This window comes from Rattus norvegicus, chromosome X (genome assembly GCF_021556685.1).
Source record: "Rattus norvegicus strain SHRSP/BbbUtx chromosome X, alternate assembly SHRSP_T2T, whole genome shotgun sequence".
Lineage (NCBI taxonomy): Eukaryota > Metazoa > Chordata > Mammalia > Rodentia > Muridae > Rattus > Rattus norvegicus.
The window spans coordinates 16,906,677-16,923,458 of NC_141554.1; the positions used below are offsets into that span (position 1 = coordinate 16,906,677).

At 45.9% G+C, this 16,782-nt stretch overlaps 1 long non-coding RNA gene across 1 annotated transcript; it reads right to left on the minus strand.

Annotated features, from left to right (window-relative positions):
• Nucleotides 1-13,673: 13,673 nt before the first annotated feature.
• LOC134484123 (uncharacterized) lies at nucleotides 13,674-16,536 on the minus strand. The gene is made up of 2 exons (XR_015646469.1): nucleotides 14,488-16,536; nucleotides 13,674-14,041 (listed from the first exon to the last, which is right to left on the minus strand). It is a non-coding gene; the product is annotated as an uncharacterized LOC134484123 (long non-coding RNA).
• Between the last annotated feature and the right edge of the window lie 246 nt (nucleotides 16,537-16,782).

Here is a 16,782-nt window from a genome sequence, read left to right on the forward strand (position 1 = left end):
TCTCAATCCTGGAAACCCCAATAGAGGGTACTGAGGAGCAGAGTAGCCTTGTGTCACACACTCGAACCAGAACCAACTATTATGACCCAAAGCATGTCGGGCTGCTTTGAAACGGAATCTCTTAAGTCCCAGAGGGAAGGCTCGAACTGACTATGCAATAAAGGATGGAATGACCTTGAGGGTCTGAACTTCCCGCCTTTGCCTTCTAAGTGTTGGGCTGACCGGATCAAATCCAGGCTTTGTGCATGCTAAGCAAGTCCTCTGCCAACTGAGGTAGGGGTGCCAGATACTGGGGATACCCGCTCGTCTCTAGACTTCAGACAAACAATTTTGAGCACAAGTATGTTCCAATGACTCCATAAGGCATATTAAAAAAGCTTACTTGCTCCCTAGGTGTGGTGGCTCTCAGTAGGCTGAGCCTGGAAGGCCACCAAGAGTTCACAGCTAGCATGGTCTACCTAGTGACTTTCGGGCCATCCAGGTCTACAGAGTAAGACTCTGTCTCAAAACAGCAGAAAATTGCTTTTCTAAAATTCAAATGTCAGGGTTGGAAACGTTTCAGCGGTCAAGAGCACTGGCTGCTCAACCAGAGGACACAGGTTCAGTTCCCAGCATCCACATGCCAGCTCATAACTGTCTGTAACTCCAGTTCCTGGATATCTGACAGCCTCATGTAGACATATATTCATGCTAAATACCATTGCACATAAAATAAAAATAAGTTTAAAAAAATTAAAGGAATAAAAACCCCTAACATTCAAATGTCATCAAACATCCTGTGTTTCTAGTTGCTAAAACAGGTATTTCTCCTACTGTGTGGTGGAAAACAATGGGGCGGGGGGTTCAGACAATCCTAGCAAGACCCTCCTGTATATTCCTGCTCTGAAGAGAACTGTGGGTGTTTAGCTTAAAAGTTCTGGGGAGCCCAGAGAAGGCCAGGCATTCCTGGCAGAGGTGGCTGGCCTGCCTCAGAGAAGCCTCAACCCTGGCTGGCACCTGCTTGCTGTTTTGAGCACAGGATATTTAAACAGGGCATGGGGCCTAGTTCTTCCAAGAACTAGATGGTTCTTTGAATGGAGGTGACTCAGCAGTCACCTTGAATAACATCTGTCACATGCATGTGCTCCACTCCAAGTGGAGTCCCCTTCCCCATTCCTAAACAGACCTAAGCACTTCCTTCTTGGCAGTTTCCCTTTCCTTGGCTTGCATTACTAGGCACTTTTCCCTCTGTATGGCTTCTATCTATCCTTCAATACTCAGCCCCCAGTCCCCCTTCCTCCAAAGTCCTCCTTGATGTCTCCTAATTAAGTATTTTTATGTTGCCCTTTCTTGTGGTTTACCTTCTTTTTTCCACGGCTACAACCTTACCCTCAATTATACTGTGAGTTCTTAGGAGATGAGGCCCGTGTTGATATTTACCATAAATTCCCATGATACCCAGCACCATGTAAACAATCAATATTTGCCAATCAATTTGTTGATCATCTGATGAAGAAGCAGTTATGCATATAAACAAAATTCATTTCCAGGGACTTTATTGCCCTTGATGCAAGAAAAAGCAGAGTTTTCCGATGGTGGGGAGTAGGGATTCACAACAACTAGGTCCCCATTAGCTGAGTTCCCACTCACAAAACTTGCTATTAACAATGAAATACATACTTCTCAATTATTTACTAATATAAATTGGAATTCACAGTTATTTTATGATATTATCACTTATGCATAGTTGCTTTCTGGTAGATTTTCTGGGATGAAAAGGAAATTATAGAATTGTTGCCATCCTGGGCCAATGAGATGGGCCACTGGGCTCATAAACTTGCTGCCAAGTCTGATGGTTTGAGTTTGATTCCCCAGGCCCGTGTGGTAGGAGAGGACAGGCTTGTCCTCTGACCTACACGCACACTATGGCATGTGCATGCAAGAACATACACATACACAACACACACAAACACACACTCCATGGCACTCATGTGGAGGTCAGAGAACAACTTTCCAGGGTCAGTTCTGACTTTCTACCGTGTGGGTCCCAGGAATCAAACTTGGATCATCAGGCTTCAGGGAAGTGCCTTGAGCTGATGAGCCATCTCTCGGGCTAAGCCTTAGTTTTAAGAATATGGGTCGCCCTGGATCAGGTGAGAAGCTCAGCCTTGGCTGAGAGCATTATCTAGCGCCCACCAGCTGGTACTAAATCAGAATTCTCAATCAGAGGAAGCCACAGGCCAGGTTCTAACAGACAAAAGGAGCCTCTTTGTTGTACAATTTTACAGTACGGTCACCTTGCTGCTAATTCTCCTTTTGAATTGAACCATGGTACAAGAGAAGGTTTCGAACTTTGTGCAAACTTTAGATCAGCAGCAACTTACAGCAATCCTACCCTGGGCACAGAACCTGCACCTCAGCCAACTTGCCTTTGCACCCTAACCACAAACCTGTTCCTGCCCCCTGTCTGCCCTTTCAGAATCTAATGTTTCTGGCAGACATAAGGCAAAAAGAAAATGATTTGATATATGTATAAGCAGAATGAATTCCTTTGGCCTTTGTCTACTGTTGAATTTACACAAGGACAGACATGGGTTCTCCCAGAAGGCGGCCCTTAAAATTTAAGTGCAAATACACTGATGTCTCAGTACCTGTCTGGGACAAGTTCAAGGGCACCCATGTGAGATACCCAGATTCCAGATGCTCAAGCTCTCTAGTCCTCCAATAAATGGCATAGTATTTGCACAGAACTTGTTAACATCCACAATAACTATCTCCCTGGATAGTTTATCCTTTATTTTTATTACATTGTTTATTGTGTGTATATGTGTGCAGGCATGGGTGCCATAGTGCATGTACAGAGGTCAGATGACAACTTCTAGGAGTTGTTCTGATCTAAAAGTCATGTGGGTCCTGGGGAGCAAACTCTAGAGTCAGCAGGCTTATCAACAAGCACCTCTACCTGCCACACATCCCCCTTCTGTAGATGATCTCTAAAACATGATACATGATACATGTCATGTAAATAGTTATTATCCTGTATTGTTTAGGGGAAATGACAAGAAAAAAGAATCTGTTCATGTTCCGTACAAGCAGTTGTTTTCCCAGATACACCTGATCTTCAGTTGACTGAATCTATGGATATGTATGGAGAGAGCTGACTGTGCTTTGCTTGGGAGGGAGTTGAAACAGAGAAGGGACCACTGCCAATTCAGGGTTATTAACATCAAATCATTTACAGCCATGGGCAGTTCCGGAGTGGTCCCCATGGGAGAACCAAGCCAAGCTTTGTGGGAAGTGCCTTTAACTTGCCCAAGTTTCTAAGTGTGGGGCAGGGGTGTGAAACAAAAGAATCCAGCCCTCAGGCAAAGTGTTCCAGAGTTTTTAAGGGTGAAACCAACTCCAGCAAGCTAGGTGGGGCTCGGCCACCCATCTTCAACACACGAGAGGCAAGGACAGTGAAGAGCAAGAGGAGATTTATTCAGAGTGGCCACATTGGGAAGAGAACAGATAAGAGGTATAATAACCTCAGATCTGTCTTTGGGGTCCTGACATAAGGCTTAGATTTTAATAGAAGGCAAAGGGTATTCATAAATAAATACTCCTGGCCAGAGCGTGGTCTCATCCACCATTGACTCATCCATGTCTCGGTTCTGATTTATTCCCGAAAGGTATTGTGGGGACTGTGTGAAGTATCTTGGGGAGGGGGAGGTAAGGTTCCCTTCTGGTTGGCCTTTTCCTTCTCCCAGCATGAGATTGCTGAGGAAAATTTGTTTAGAGTCCATTTGTTTAATAGTCTAACTGAGTAAATGTCTTTTTTTTTTTTTTTTGGTGTAGCTCAGGCTGTCCTTGTACTCGCTTTGTAGACCAGGCTGGCCTCAAACTCAGAGATCCACCTGCCTCTGCCTCGAGTACTAGGATTAAAGGCGTGTGCCTTCAAGTGCTGGGAGTAAGGGCATGCACCACCACTGCTTGGCTCAGGGTGAGATTTTAACCCCATGCTGTGGGTTGACATACCTCAGTTAGCAAAAACAGTTAGCCAGAAATGGAGCTACAGAAGCTAAAAGCAAGGTTAGTACTTTCAGGGACTTTCCCAGAACTGTGGGCTTTGAGAGATTAGGCCTTTCTTTTAGTTTTGGCAGGTGATGCTGTTTGCATGTTGAGTTTTATATCCTGAATGACACTCCCACCATGGAGTCAGTTGTAGTAAGGTCTGGGGCCCTGTTACATTGGCAAGAGATCCTAGCTCCTTGGTTTGTGAGCTTCTCCATAGCATAACAGGTCCCCCATACCTTAGCACAACTGACCCCACATTAGAGGCACCATTCTGACCTTGCAAGCCAGAACTGTCAAAATGAGAACAAAGACCTAATCCATCAAAGATCTGGTCCGTAGTGCCAGGATCCAGGAAAGCCTGGAAATTACTAACCTTGCTTTATGGCTTCTGTAGTTTTGTTTCTTGATTACTGTTCTAGCTAACCAAAGTGTGTCAGTCAGGATGTGGTTTGGGAGCATAAAAGACACACACACACACACACACACACACACACACAACCACAGTGAGGTTTGGGCAAGTTCTCCATGCAGCCATTGGCCAGCCATACAGACTTTTTATTCAGCTTTAAGAGTGCCCATGTGTGTTCTCTGATGGAATTCCCTCACCACAATAAAGTACCTTAATATGTCAGTTTGAGTCTTCCAGAACAAAAGGCGTGACGAAAAGAGCAAGAGAGATGCCATAGTGCCTTCTATGAGCTAACCTTGGCAATAACTCCCTATCACTTCAATATTCTGTCGGTCACTCAGCTCAGCATTCACTATGAGAGAGAGATTCACAAAAGTGGAGTACCAGGAAGTGGAGTACCAGGAAGTGGAGTACCAGGAAGTGGAGTACCAGGAAGTGGAGTACCAGGAAGTGGAGTACCAGGAAGAAGCACTCTCTACGGGTCCATCTTCATACCACGAGTATGAAATGACACCAACCTTCTTACTCTGGTGATGCTATTGGAGAATTATTGGAACACGTTCACATAGGTATCCTAGTTTTCCTCCTGTTATGACTAAATACCCTGACAAAAACGACTTTGGGGAGGGGGTGTGAGATTGCTCAATGGTTAGGAGTACTACTGTTACAGAGAACTCATGTTCAGGTCCCAGCACCCACATGAGGCAGCAAACAGATCCAGAGAACCCAATACCTCTTCTGGCCTCTGTGAGCAGCCCTGCATATTGGTATACACACACACACACACACACACACACACACACACACACACACACACACAGTAAACAAATCACTTAGTAGAGAGGGGTCCACTTTAGCTTACAATTCCGGGTACAGTTGCTTAATAATTTTTAATTATTTTTTCATCAACCTACCCACAGAGGCCATAGTAGTCCATGCCAATGGGAAATACATCCTTGTTGGGTTGAACTCAAGTTTCAAATGAATGGGAAGCCAGCCACTTCTTAGACTCTGCACCTTCCACAGTGCCTGAAGCTACTCCCTTTATTGGTGTTAACTGTTGCAGAATTTCCGGTTACTTTCTCCATCTATGGAGCGTTTGTTGGCCCTCTGGAAGAACCCAGACTCCTGTGGCTAAAGAATGGATTTTACACCTCCTAGTATCAATTTAATGTCTCCCTCAGCTTGCATTTCTGTAAAATGGGTATAAGGACTGTACCTGGAAGGTCATCTTGAATTATCATGCCTGCTATAGTTTTCAAATGCTTCGTACTAATAAGATAATACCTAAAATTATTTGTTTTGAAATTGGATGCTCAAATGCATGCTGAACATAATTGAATGTCAGGCTTCTGCTTTCTCATCTATAGAATGGGTCTGAGTAGTACTCACCTAGATGAGTACTACTCATATTTAAGCTCATCTATGAATATTCATGTAAAGAGCTCAACCCAGGTCCCTGGAAATTACAAGTCGTCTATCACTCTGGGCTATGGAAATAGATTTCACTATGGACCTAATGAAGCTTAAACTTCAGACCTGTGCTGGTTAGTTTTAATGGTCAACTTGGCACAGAACAACCTGGAATCACCTGGGAAGGGTCTTGCTGAGGAATTAGCTCAAGCAGATTGGCCTAGACGCTTGGGGGGACTGTCTTGATTCTTGATGGATCTAGGAAGACCTGTCCAATATGGGTAGCAGCCGTCTATGAAACAGTTCCTAGACGAAAGCTGGAGGAGAGCAATCGTGAATCCATTCTCTCTCTCTCTCTCTCTCTCTCTCTCTCTCTCTCTCTCTCTCTCTCTCACACACACACACACACACACACACACACACACACACACACAGAGTTTTAAGCTCCCTGCAATAAGGGGTTGTAACCTGTAATTGGGAGCCAAATGAATCCTTTTCCCTATCTTTCTTTTTGCCAGGGTATCCATCACAGTGACAGAAATGACACTAGACACCCTCTGCAGTAGGGTAGTCTCTTTTCATCCTCATGCACGAATACTCGGGTACTTACCATTTTGGACACACTGTTGTGGTTTTCAATTCAAGTTCCTTCCTCATCACACCTTTCCTTGGATAAATAGGATAGGGGGATCTGACTCAGCAAACTGAAGTGGGGATACAGTGACAATTTGCTTACGGGTGTGCAGCCCTTCCCGCACTGCTGGTTATTACCATTGCAGTTCAGCATTAACCTTGAGGGGAGGAGCTCAAATGGTAGAGCACTTGCCTAGTAAGGAAGAAGCCCTGGATTGGGTGTCCAGCACCCTATAAACTGGGCATGGTTAGGGGAGGTTGGATCATCTGGGTATTCCTCTCTCTCTCTCTCTCTCTCTCTCTCTCTCTCTCTCTCTCTCTCACACACACACACACACACACACACACACACACACACACCACCTGGGATCGATGGGATCTAAGACTGCAGTTAGCTATGACCTCTTCTTTGTGTGGCCTGGGCTTCTTTGCAGCCTGGTGGGAGGGTTCCTAGGACAGATGTCCTTAGAGGAGAGAATGGATGCTGTAGTGCCTTATATGACCTATGTTGGAAGTCACATGGTGTTACCTGATTTGGCGTAGACCCGTTTAAGAGGAAAGAAGGCAAGGTCCCCCTTCCCAATGAGAGGATGTCAGTGCTTCAGTATAAGGAGAGACGAGATGGGAGAGCTGCTTGTGCCCACTGTGGAAAATACAGTCTGGCAGCAAGTCCTCAGCCCCCAGGACAACGTCAGGAGTGAAGAGAAAACAAAAGCTGGAAGTGCACGGAATCTGAAGCCAGCCTGTGGAAAATCTTCCCGTCATTAGATGCGGAAGATCACAAACGACAAAGCTCGTCAAAATGGAAATTTGCTTCTGTCAGAAATATAGTCTGCAATTAACCATGCCCTATATATTTTGATTTCCTTTCTGACAGGAACTGTACAAACTAGGATTTATGGGAATGTGTCTGTTTGTAGGCACAAAGCTAGAACAGCCCACCAACACAAATTGCAGTCTATTTGGAAAGTGGAAAGTTTAGTGTGTTCCAGGGTTTCAGATTGCAGCCCTGCTTGTCTGATGCTGCTTTCTCTAATGGAAAGAAGGGAGTCTGAGTCCAGAGAGAATTGGCACACAAGCTTGCTACCAATGCAGCAAAATGGCCTGAAGGAGCAACTGCCTCAGTGGCAAAATCATGCATGCTCATTGACCTGTCGACACAGGAAGCGTGTTTTAGTACTCAACCATACAGTACAGGATGTGTGCGTCAAGTTCACAATAATTCTCCTTGCATTGTTGGAATGACTGGTCATATGGAAATCCAAATAGGGCAGAAAGGTAAAAGTGGAGCCCAGAAGATTAAGTTAAAGTAGTTGGACAGACACTTCAAAATGTCCGTCTCGTGATTTCAGAATGGAAACTGATTACCAGTACCAGCTAGTGACTTTCACCATGATCAATAGTTTTCATGAAAGGGGGTGAAGCGCACTAGGGGAGAAACGAACGAGTTCTTCACTGTTTCTGTAGAAAACACTTTCAAAAAGTAGTCATCAGAGAGGACTGGAGAGATGGCTCAGTAGTTAAAAGCACATATTGCTCTCCCAGAGGTCCTGACTTCAGTTCGCTACACCACATGTTAGGTTACTACCTGAAACCTGCAGAGGGGTCTGTCTCCTCTGGTCTGTGGGGATACAGACACATGCATATAGCTAAAATAACCAAACATTGGTCATCATAGCAAAAGAGAATCAAAACTTTTCTATTTCTCAAGAAGTGGGGGGAAAAAGAATTACAAACACCTCCAGACAGCTAATTAATAGAATACTACAGAGTTTGTTTTTTCTGGACTTTTTGAGGTTCAGGGTTGTTGTAACATTTTCAACTCCTTAATTTTTTCTATTATCGCCTAAATGTCCATATCCACAAGATAGCTTTTCAATTATTATTTGTTGGGCTGGAGAGGTGGCTTCATGGTTAGGAGCCTTGCCTGCTCTCCCAGAAGACCAGGGTTTGATTCCCAGCACCTACACGGAAGCTTAGAATGGTCTGTAATTTCAAGGTCCAACACCCTCACAGACAGACATGTAAGCAAAATGCCAATGTACATAAAATAAAAATGCGTTTTAAAAAATATAGTATTGATACAGAAAATGTGGTACATCTACACAATGGAATATTACTCAGCTATCAAAAACAACGACTTTATGAAATTCGTAGGCAAATGGTTGGAACTGGAAAATATCATCCTGAGTGAGGTAACCCAATCACAGAAAGACATACATGGTATGCACTCATTGATAAGTGGCTATTAGCCCAAATGCTTGAATTACCCTAGATCCCTAGAACAAATGAAACTCAAGACAGATGACCAAAATGTGAATGCTTCATTCCTTCTTTAAAAGGGGAACAAGAATACCCTTGGCAGGGAATAGAGAGGCAAAGATTAAAACAGACACAGAAGGAACACCCATTCAGAGCCTGCCCCTCATGTGGCCCATACATATACAGCCATCCAATTAGACAGGATGGATGCAGCAAAGAAGTGCAGACCGACAGGAGCCAGATGTAGATCGCTCCTGAGAGACACAGCCAGAATACAGCAAATACAGGGGCGAATGCCAGCAGCAAACCACTGAACTGAGAACGGGACCCCTGTTGAAGGAATCAGAGAAAGAACTCGAAGAGCTTGAAGGAGCTCGATACCCCTTATGAACAACAATGCCAAGCAACCAGAGCTTCCAGGGACTAAGCCACTACCTAAAGACTATACATGGACTGACCCTGGACTCTGACCTCATAGGTAGCAATGAATATCCTAGTAAGATCACCAGTGGAAGGGGAAGCCCTTGGTCCTGCTAAGACTGAACCCCCAGTGAACGTGATTGTTGGGGGGAGGGCAGTAATGAGGGGAGGGTGGGGAGGGGAACACCCATAAAGAAGGGGAGGGGGAGGGATTAGGGGGATGTTTGCCTGGAAACCGGGAAAGGGAATAACACTCGAAATGTAAATAAGAAACACTCAAGTTAATAAAAAAATATATATATATAGTATTTGTTGGAACTGGAGAGAAGATGAGTCAGTGGCTAAGCGCACTTGTTGCTCCTTTAAAGGACTTGAGTTTGATCCCAGGCATCCACATTAAGTAGCTCACAAGCACCTGTAACTCCAGGTCCAGGAGATCGCATGCATCTGGCCTCCATAAGCAGCTGCTCATACACTCAGACACATAATTAAAGAAATAAATTAAATATAAAAATATTCAAACTATTATACGCATGTTCCTGTGTCTCAAGATCAGAGAAAAATGTGCAGCAGTGGGCGGTCTTCTCCCACCATGTAGGTTACGTGAACGGAACTCAAGTCGTCAGGCGGCAGGTGCTCGTCCGCCATCTCTCCAGCCTGCAGTGTACTCGGCGTTTGTGATTTTGTGTTGTTTTCCTTAAACGATTCCCTCAGGGGCCTAGAAAGATGGGTGAGTAGCTAAGAGTGCTTGCTGCTCTTCCAAAGGACCAGACTTTGGTTCCTAGCACCCACACCAGGTGGTTCACAACTGGCCGTAAATCCAGCTCCTCTTGTGCCCTTTGAGGACGCCTGCACACATGTGACACACACTTAAATGATGCATCTAAATGAAGAGTCCCTAGAATATCAGCCTTCAGACTCCTGCTCCTCATAGCTGCCTGCCTCCCTTTGTATTGTTGCATTGAACATCCTGGGGATAATGGAGCTGTGCAGGTGACAGATTACAAAATATGAGGTGACAGATGGGAGACGCTAGTGTCCCAACTCACAAGTATTCTTCTCTTTGTCCTCCTTCATTATCACAGGCTGGGGCTGGGAAAGCATGCCTTGACCTGCTCTGACAGGCTTTACAAAGACCCATAGGCATTTATTATCTTACAGTGAAAGAGTTCAAGGCCAGCATGCTTGTGAGTTTCTTCCAAGGCCTCTCTCCCGGGCTAGCACGCCGCAGACTTCTCCCTGTCCTCACACCCTCTTTTCTCTGTGGTGTCTGGGTCCTATCTCCTATTATTAAAAAAGAAAATTCCTTTGTGGGGAAGGGTCACAAGTTTGCCGCAGGATTCGTGCGGAAGGGAGGTCAGAGATAACTTCCTGGATTCAGTTCTCCCCCTCCATCACAGGTCTCAAAGACTGACCTGTCTTCAGGCTTGGCAGTAAGGGCTTTTACCCATTGAGCCAGTCCAACCTCCTTGTTCTCATGAAGATGCCAGACACTGTAGCTAGCAGCCCATCGTCAACAATCTGATCTCACTTGATTCACTCTTTTAAGGTCCCATCTCCAAATACATATGCTCTTTAACTTATGCCTGGATGAATTGAATATGCCCTAGGAGAAGATGGCATTCACTAAATCCAGCTTTCCATTAAGCCCAGATTCTTAGCACAGCCAAGCTAAAGCTGACCATCACTGCTGAGGCCCGGCGACACTAGAGTGGACTAGGCCACTCGCACACCACGGAGCCTCAAGATCCAAACTCAAGGGCCAACAACACAGCCTCAGCGCAGAGCATTGTATCCTGAGGGGCTCCTCTTCTTCAGATCAGCTACTGTTGGTTAGCCAGGCTGGTCAGGGGAGCCTCCTGGAGGCCCAACAGGAGCCTTGCAGCTTTCGTTCCAAGGCACTGGACACTGGGAATCTTTGGCTTTTAGATTATGAAACTCAGAAAGAACTTCCTCTGTGGTCCCTCTGAAGGGAAGGTGTCCTGACCAGGGGCCACTTCTTGGCTTAGGGCAGAGTCTGGGTTTTAACTTCAGTGCTGCTTTATCTGCAGCTCCACCCCTAGCCCCCAACCTCCAAGCTGCATCACATCTGCAGGACCTCACAGCCAGGCAGACTGCACATGAAAACCTCATTATCCTTCCCATTAGGTGGATGGAAGGCTTAATAGCCACCTAGCTGACTTCTGTCCACACTGAACTGCCAGCCTGGGTGGTCCAAATTATACTGGTCAGGACTAGTGACTTTGTTCCCTTAGAACTCCTGTCTGATCTAGACTTTGTCTGTTCTCATGAGTTGGCTGGTATGATGAGGCAAAGAGAAGGTGGCCCCTGGCCCTGGAGGAAGCTTGGGTAGACCTCTAACTCCCCATAAAAACCCAAGGCATACCAGCCAACACCAGGACCCTGTTCCAGTCTGCTATGTTCTTCATGTCTTTCTCTGTGCCAGTGACTTGCTGTAGGACCCCAGTCTTTGAAGCTTTTTTGGGAAGAATCGTATTGTCCCATTTTATACATAAAGTGGAGATCAGGCACGTTGAGTAATTTATACAAGATCATGCAGCTTGGATTTTCTCTTCTACATCATCATTTTCTGCACACTCCTCTTTTTCACCATGGAATGAAGTGGTTCCTAGAACCACAGCAGCCATCATGTAGCCACCAGGATAGAAGCCCCAAGTTGGATTTTTTTAGGGTATAAAGGTAACATCCACCATCAAGAGCATGTCTAGCTCAGAACAGTGATGGGACCGATGCCCAAGAGCTGGCTAGTCCACACTGAACTGCCACAGAACCTGAAGAGGAAACGACACAGGGACAAGGCTCTCTTCAGACATCTGAAGGCTGCTCTGGGAGCTGGAGGAACTGATGCTTTCTGCCCAGAAGTTCTAAGGACAGGATGAGAACACTGGGGGAGGGGGACAATGGAAGTCACTTTGTCCACTCACAGATTTGTGACAATGTCAGCTGCTTCCAGTTGTGCTGGTCTGTGTAATGTCTGAGAGAGGCAGGGCCAAGAAGTTTTAGAGCTAATTCAGGAATCCAAGATGCCCCTTTGTGTGTTCATTCAGAGCCAGAGGGAAATGTCCAGTGTCCTAGTTTGGCCTGCCTTGTTCCCCTGAGACAGGGTCTCCCATTGAACTGAAGCCTAACATTTTGACTAGGTTGGCTGACCAGTAAGCTTCAAGGATTTGCCTGTCTCCACTTCCCATTGCTGGACATAAAGCCATGCTTAGCTTTCTTTAATCTGGGTGCTGGGAAATTGCACTCAGGTTTTTGTGCTGGCTAGTTTTATGTCAACCTGACACATGCTAGAGTTATCTCAACTGAGGAAATCACAATTGAGAAAATACCTCCATAAGCTCAGACTGCAAGGCTTTTCTTAATTAGCAATTGATGTGGGAGGGCCCAGCACATTGTGGGTGGTGCCATCCTGGGCTGGTGGTCCTGGTTTCTATAAGAAAGCAGGCTGAGCAAGGCAGAAAGTACAAGCCAGTAAGCAACAGATTGTTGCTTCCGTTTCAGTTCCACTCCTGACTCCCCTGTATGATGGACTGTTACTTGGAAATGTAAGATGAGAGACCCTTTCCTTCCCAGGTTGCCTTTAGTCATGGGAAATAGAAACCCTAACTAAGTAAGGTAGATCCTCACGCTTGCACAGTATTCTCTCTTACCCACTGAGACATCTCCCTAGCCCTCTTTTTTTCCCTATTCTTTGCTCATTCTTCTATTCTGTTACTTGGAATACCAATGAGGTGGCTGGAGAGCTAGCCGCCACCTTACATTAGGAAGACAATGATTGCATCCTAGCAGTGGGAAAGAAAAATAAACTTTTTTTGAAGGCACAGCTAAGTAAAACATGAGACTACTCTGGGGGCCAAGCCCTTTGGGATCTCTGAGCCTTCATAGACAATCTTCATCTATACAATGAAAATCATAAAGCAGACTTCACACACACATCTCACACTGGGCCTGGACAGGGCACAGGACAGGAAGGCTCAGCAATGACAGGATGTTTGTGACAGCACTGGGACGACTGTTTAATATGACATCCCTCCCCTCTAAAAGTGAGAAGTTTGTTGCTGAACACCAGGAAAGGGAAGATGAAGATGGGGTGAGGTGGGAGAGTCACACAGAAGAACCATGGATACCCTCTTTCTTTCTGCAGTGCTTCCTAAAGTCTCTGCATTTCTTATTTCTGTAAGTTTTGATTTCTGGTCTGACCCTCCTAGGCGGAAGAAAGAGAGAAGGTTACATGACAGCATTTTTGAGCCTTCTCGTCCCTGAGTACATGGCCTCACCCCCTCCCTGGTGTTTCAATACAGGGTTTCTCTGCGTTAATAGTCCTGGCTGACCCGGAACTTGCTCTGTAGACCAGACTGGCCTTGAACTCAAAGATCCATCTGCCTCTGACTCCTGTGTGCTGGAATTGAAGGTGTGTACCACCACCACCTGGTTTACATGACATTTTAAATATTATACTAGTCAGACCCTTGAGCCAAGATGAGTGAAGGGCTTTTATTTTATGGTCTACAAAGGCAAGGGGTGGCTGCCCTCTAAACGGCTTACTTCTTTCCAGGATTCAGAAGTAGGATCTGTAGAGGTCCACACTGCACACCACAAGGACGCCACTGACAGGCTTGTCCTTGCTAGCCTCCTGAGAAAGACATCCAAATGTCACAAATTAGATGTTAGACATAGAGCACATGATGACCAGAGTTAGGTGACTGAAGAGGAAACTTCTGGTGTCTTTGGAAAGTCAGTTGTGTTATATGGTGTTTTGCTGGGGCAGACTCGAGAAAGAGTGTTTTCCGGAAGCAGGCACAGGTGAGACGATGTTTCCCTAAGGCAGGCTCATGAAGGAACATTAACCTAAAGCAAACACATGAAAGGACACATGATGTTAAGAAGGACCAAACAATGAACACTGTTACAGGTGGGTGTTAGGGAGGTTATTTTTTAGTGGGACTAGCATGTCAGTAAAGCAGGCCTTTTGATATATTAAAATTTTTAAAGCAAAACAAGTTTAGATTTTGGTCAAATTTGTAGGACTTCTAACTTTACAGAATTGCCTGTTTGTTTCAATGTCTCCTTCCACTTGGCTCTTAGAGAAACTAAAACAGGCCTGGAGTTAAAACACTTGTCATTCTGTGTCCTAGTGTCCTCTCCCCCAGCAGACTGTCCCCTTTCTTCTGAAAAAGCAGATAGAGTCTTAGTTTTTTTTTCTTTTATAATAAACACACCCCACCTCCATCCCCCCTCCCCCAAAAGGACTGAACAGATTGTGGGTGACACTGGATGATATTGGTAAACCTTACCATTGTTTATTGGTCATCATTTGTTGGGACTCCATAGAGAGAAAAAAAAATCTTCTGGTGGCATGCTGGTGGCTTCTTGCTGCTTCCTTGGACTTGAGCCTATTGGCAGAATGATGTCAGCTGATACAAACTCAAATGGTGTTTTGCTAAGACAGACTCATGTGCTGAGGCAAGACCCCTGGAGGACACATGATGTTTGGAGGAAGCATATAATAGTACTCAATGGGCAGTGACAGGGGCTTGCCTTGGCTTGCTTGCATAGCTAGCTTTGCAACACTTCTTGGTCTTGAGTCTTTGCTAATCTTTGCTTTGTTGAGAGAGGCGTGGCAGAGAACTTCTTCTGGCACTCCTGAACTTCTCTTGGCATTCCTGCTGGTCCTAATCTCTCCTGCTGACTTGTGCCAATTTGGCTGAGGCCTGGCCATTGCTGCTAGGTCATGTCACAGCTGCCACTATCCTGACACGACTGAACTGGACTGCTGGTGTATCCTTGAAGTGTTTGCAAGTGGATCAAGCTGCCACTGCTGCTTCTTATGAACTAAACTGCTGATTTCACGATAGTGCAGATGGGATTTGCTCCAAAGAACAATGTCTAAACAGGTCCACTTCCCCTGTATACTAATAACCTTTCTTTTCTACTACCACTGGTGGGTGGTGGGCTAGAAGGGAGGTTAAAGCATTTAAGAACCAATATTAAAATTAGTGCTGAGAAAAATGTAAGAGTACAGGTGACAAAGCCCCAGTGCTTACAGATTGTGAAACAAATGTAAATTCCTACCTGGCATTGATGGACAGCACATGTGCCCTGTCCCCTTGTTTTCATGAGCAGTCAGTCATGTCAGCTAAGGCCTTCTCCATTGACAGGAGGCTGCTCCAGGCCCTGTAGGTTGACCCAGTTCAACTGAGAGAATCTAATATGTCCCCAGGACTTCGGGATTCCTGGCTCTCTGGCCTTGGCAAATCAAAAGCCACTGCACCCATTATCCTAGCCCCCTAGAGGTTGAGGCTCCACTGTTTACAAGTTTGAAGCTAGCCTGGGCCACAGTTTGAGATCCTGTCTCAAAGGAGGAGGATAGGCAGGTATGGTGGCACATGCCTTTAATCCTAACACTTGGGAGGCAGATGGCAGACAGATCTCTGTAAGTTCAAGGCCAGCCTGGTCTACAGAGCAAGGTCTAGCCCCACCAGGACTATAAAACATGACCCTGAAAAACACACCGAACTCTCCCTGTTTTGCCTGCTGCAATTTAGCCTGAACCTTGAAGTGTCCACACACAGTTCAAGGCTCCCCGGTGTCTCTAGCCATGGACTTTCAGAAAGTCCCCTGGCAAGGTGTCTCTAGCCATGGACTTTCAGAAAGTCCCCTGGCAACTGTGAACTGGCCTTTAATGCTCTCGGGAGTCTGGAAATGACTGGGATCCCAGGCAGAATGTAAAAAGTGACAGTTTGTTAGGAAGCTGAGAGAAGCTGTCCAGACCCACTAGTCTACCCCTCTCTGCTTTTCATCTATTCAAGAGACTGAGGCTCCTGTCAGGCTCTGAGCAAGGCAGGACCTTGTGGTGCACACATTGTAATCCCAGTACTCCCTTGAGGCAGGGGGCTCTCGACTTCAAAATTACCATGAGGTACAGAGTGAGTTCAAGGTTACCCTCTCCCAGTAACTGACTGAATAAATAAATACGTTTGAAACAGGTGACCTCTTCTGAAACTGGCAATGAAGTCACCTAGAAAAACAAATCTTGAGAGAAGAGGGCTGCAAATGGAAGGAGAGGAAGCTACTAAAATACTTGTCAGCTTCTAAGGGAGGATGTCAGATCCCAGCCAAGGAACCACAGGGAGACAGAAGGCAGGACAGGGATAGGTGCTGAAAGCCCCCCAAATGCTTGTTTGTGCCTCAGTTGTCAAGCCACTTGACCAAAGATGGGAGATGGGACCCATGGATGGGTTTGCTCCATTCTGGGGTTAGGGGATTAATGGGGGTAGCTGGTTACTTCTACTCAGCCAACACTTTGACCCTCCAGCCCTGACCCACTTTCAGATCCCTTGAGGTCTTGGGCAGCAGCCAAGGGTACCAACTGCTCTGGTCACACTGCTGGAAAGGCAATACAGGAAGAACAGATCTGGCCAGCATCCTTCCGGAATCCCCCTTGACATTGGCTGTGTTAATCATTGCAGAGCGCGCACTTGCAACCTGCCTCCTCCTGAGGGCTTTCTCTGCAACCAAGGGAGGCAGACAGGCAGCACCAAGAGCCACTTCTCCCAGGGGCAGGCTTCAGTGACAACCAACAGAAGTTG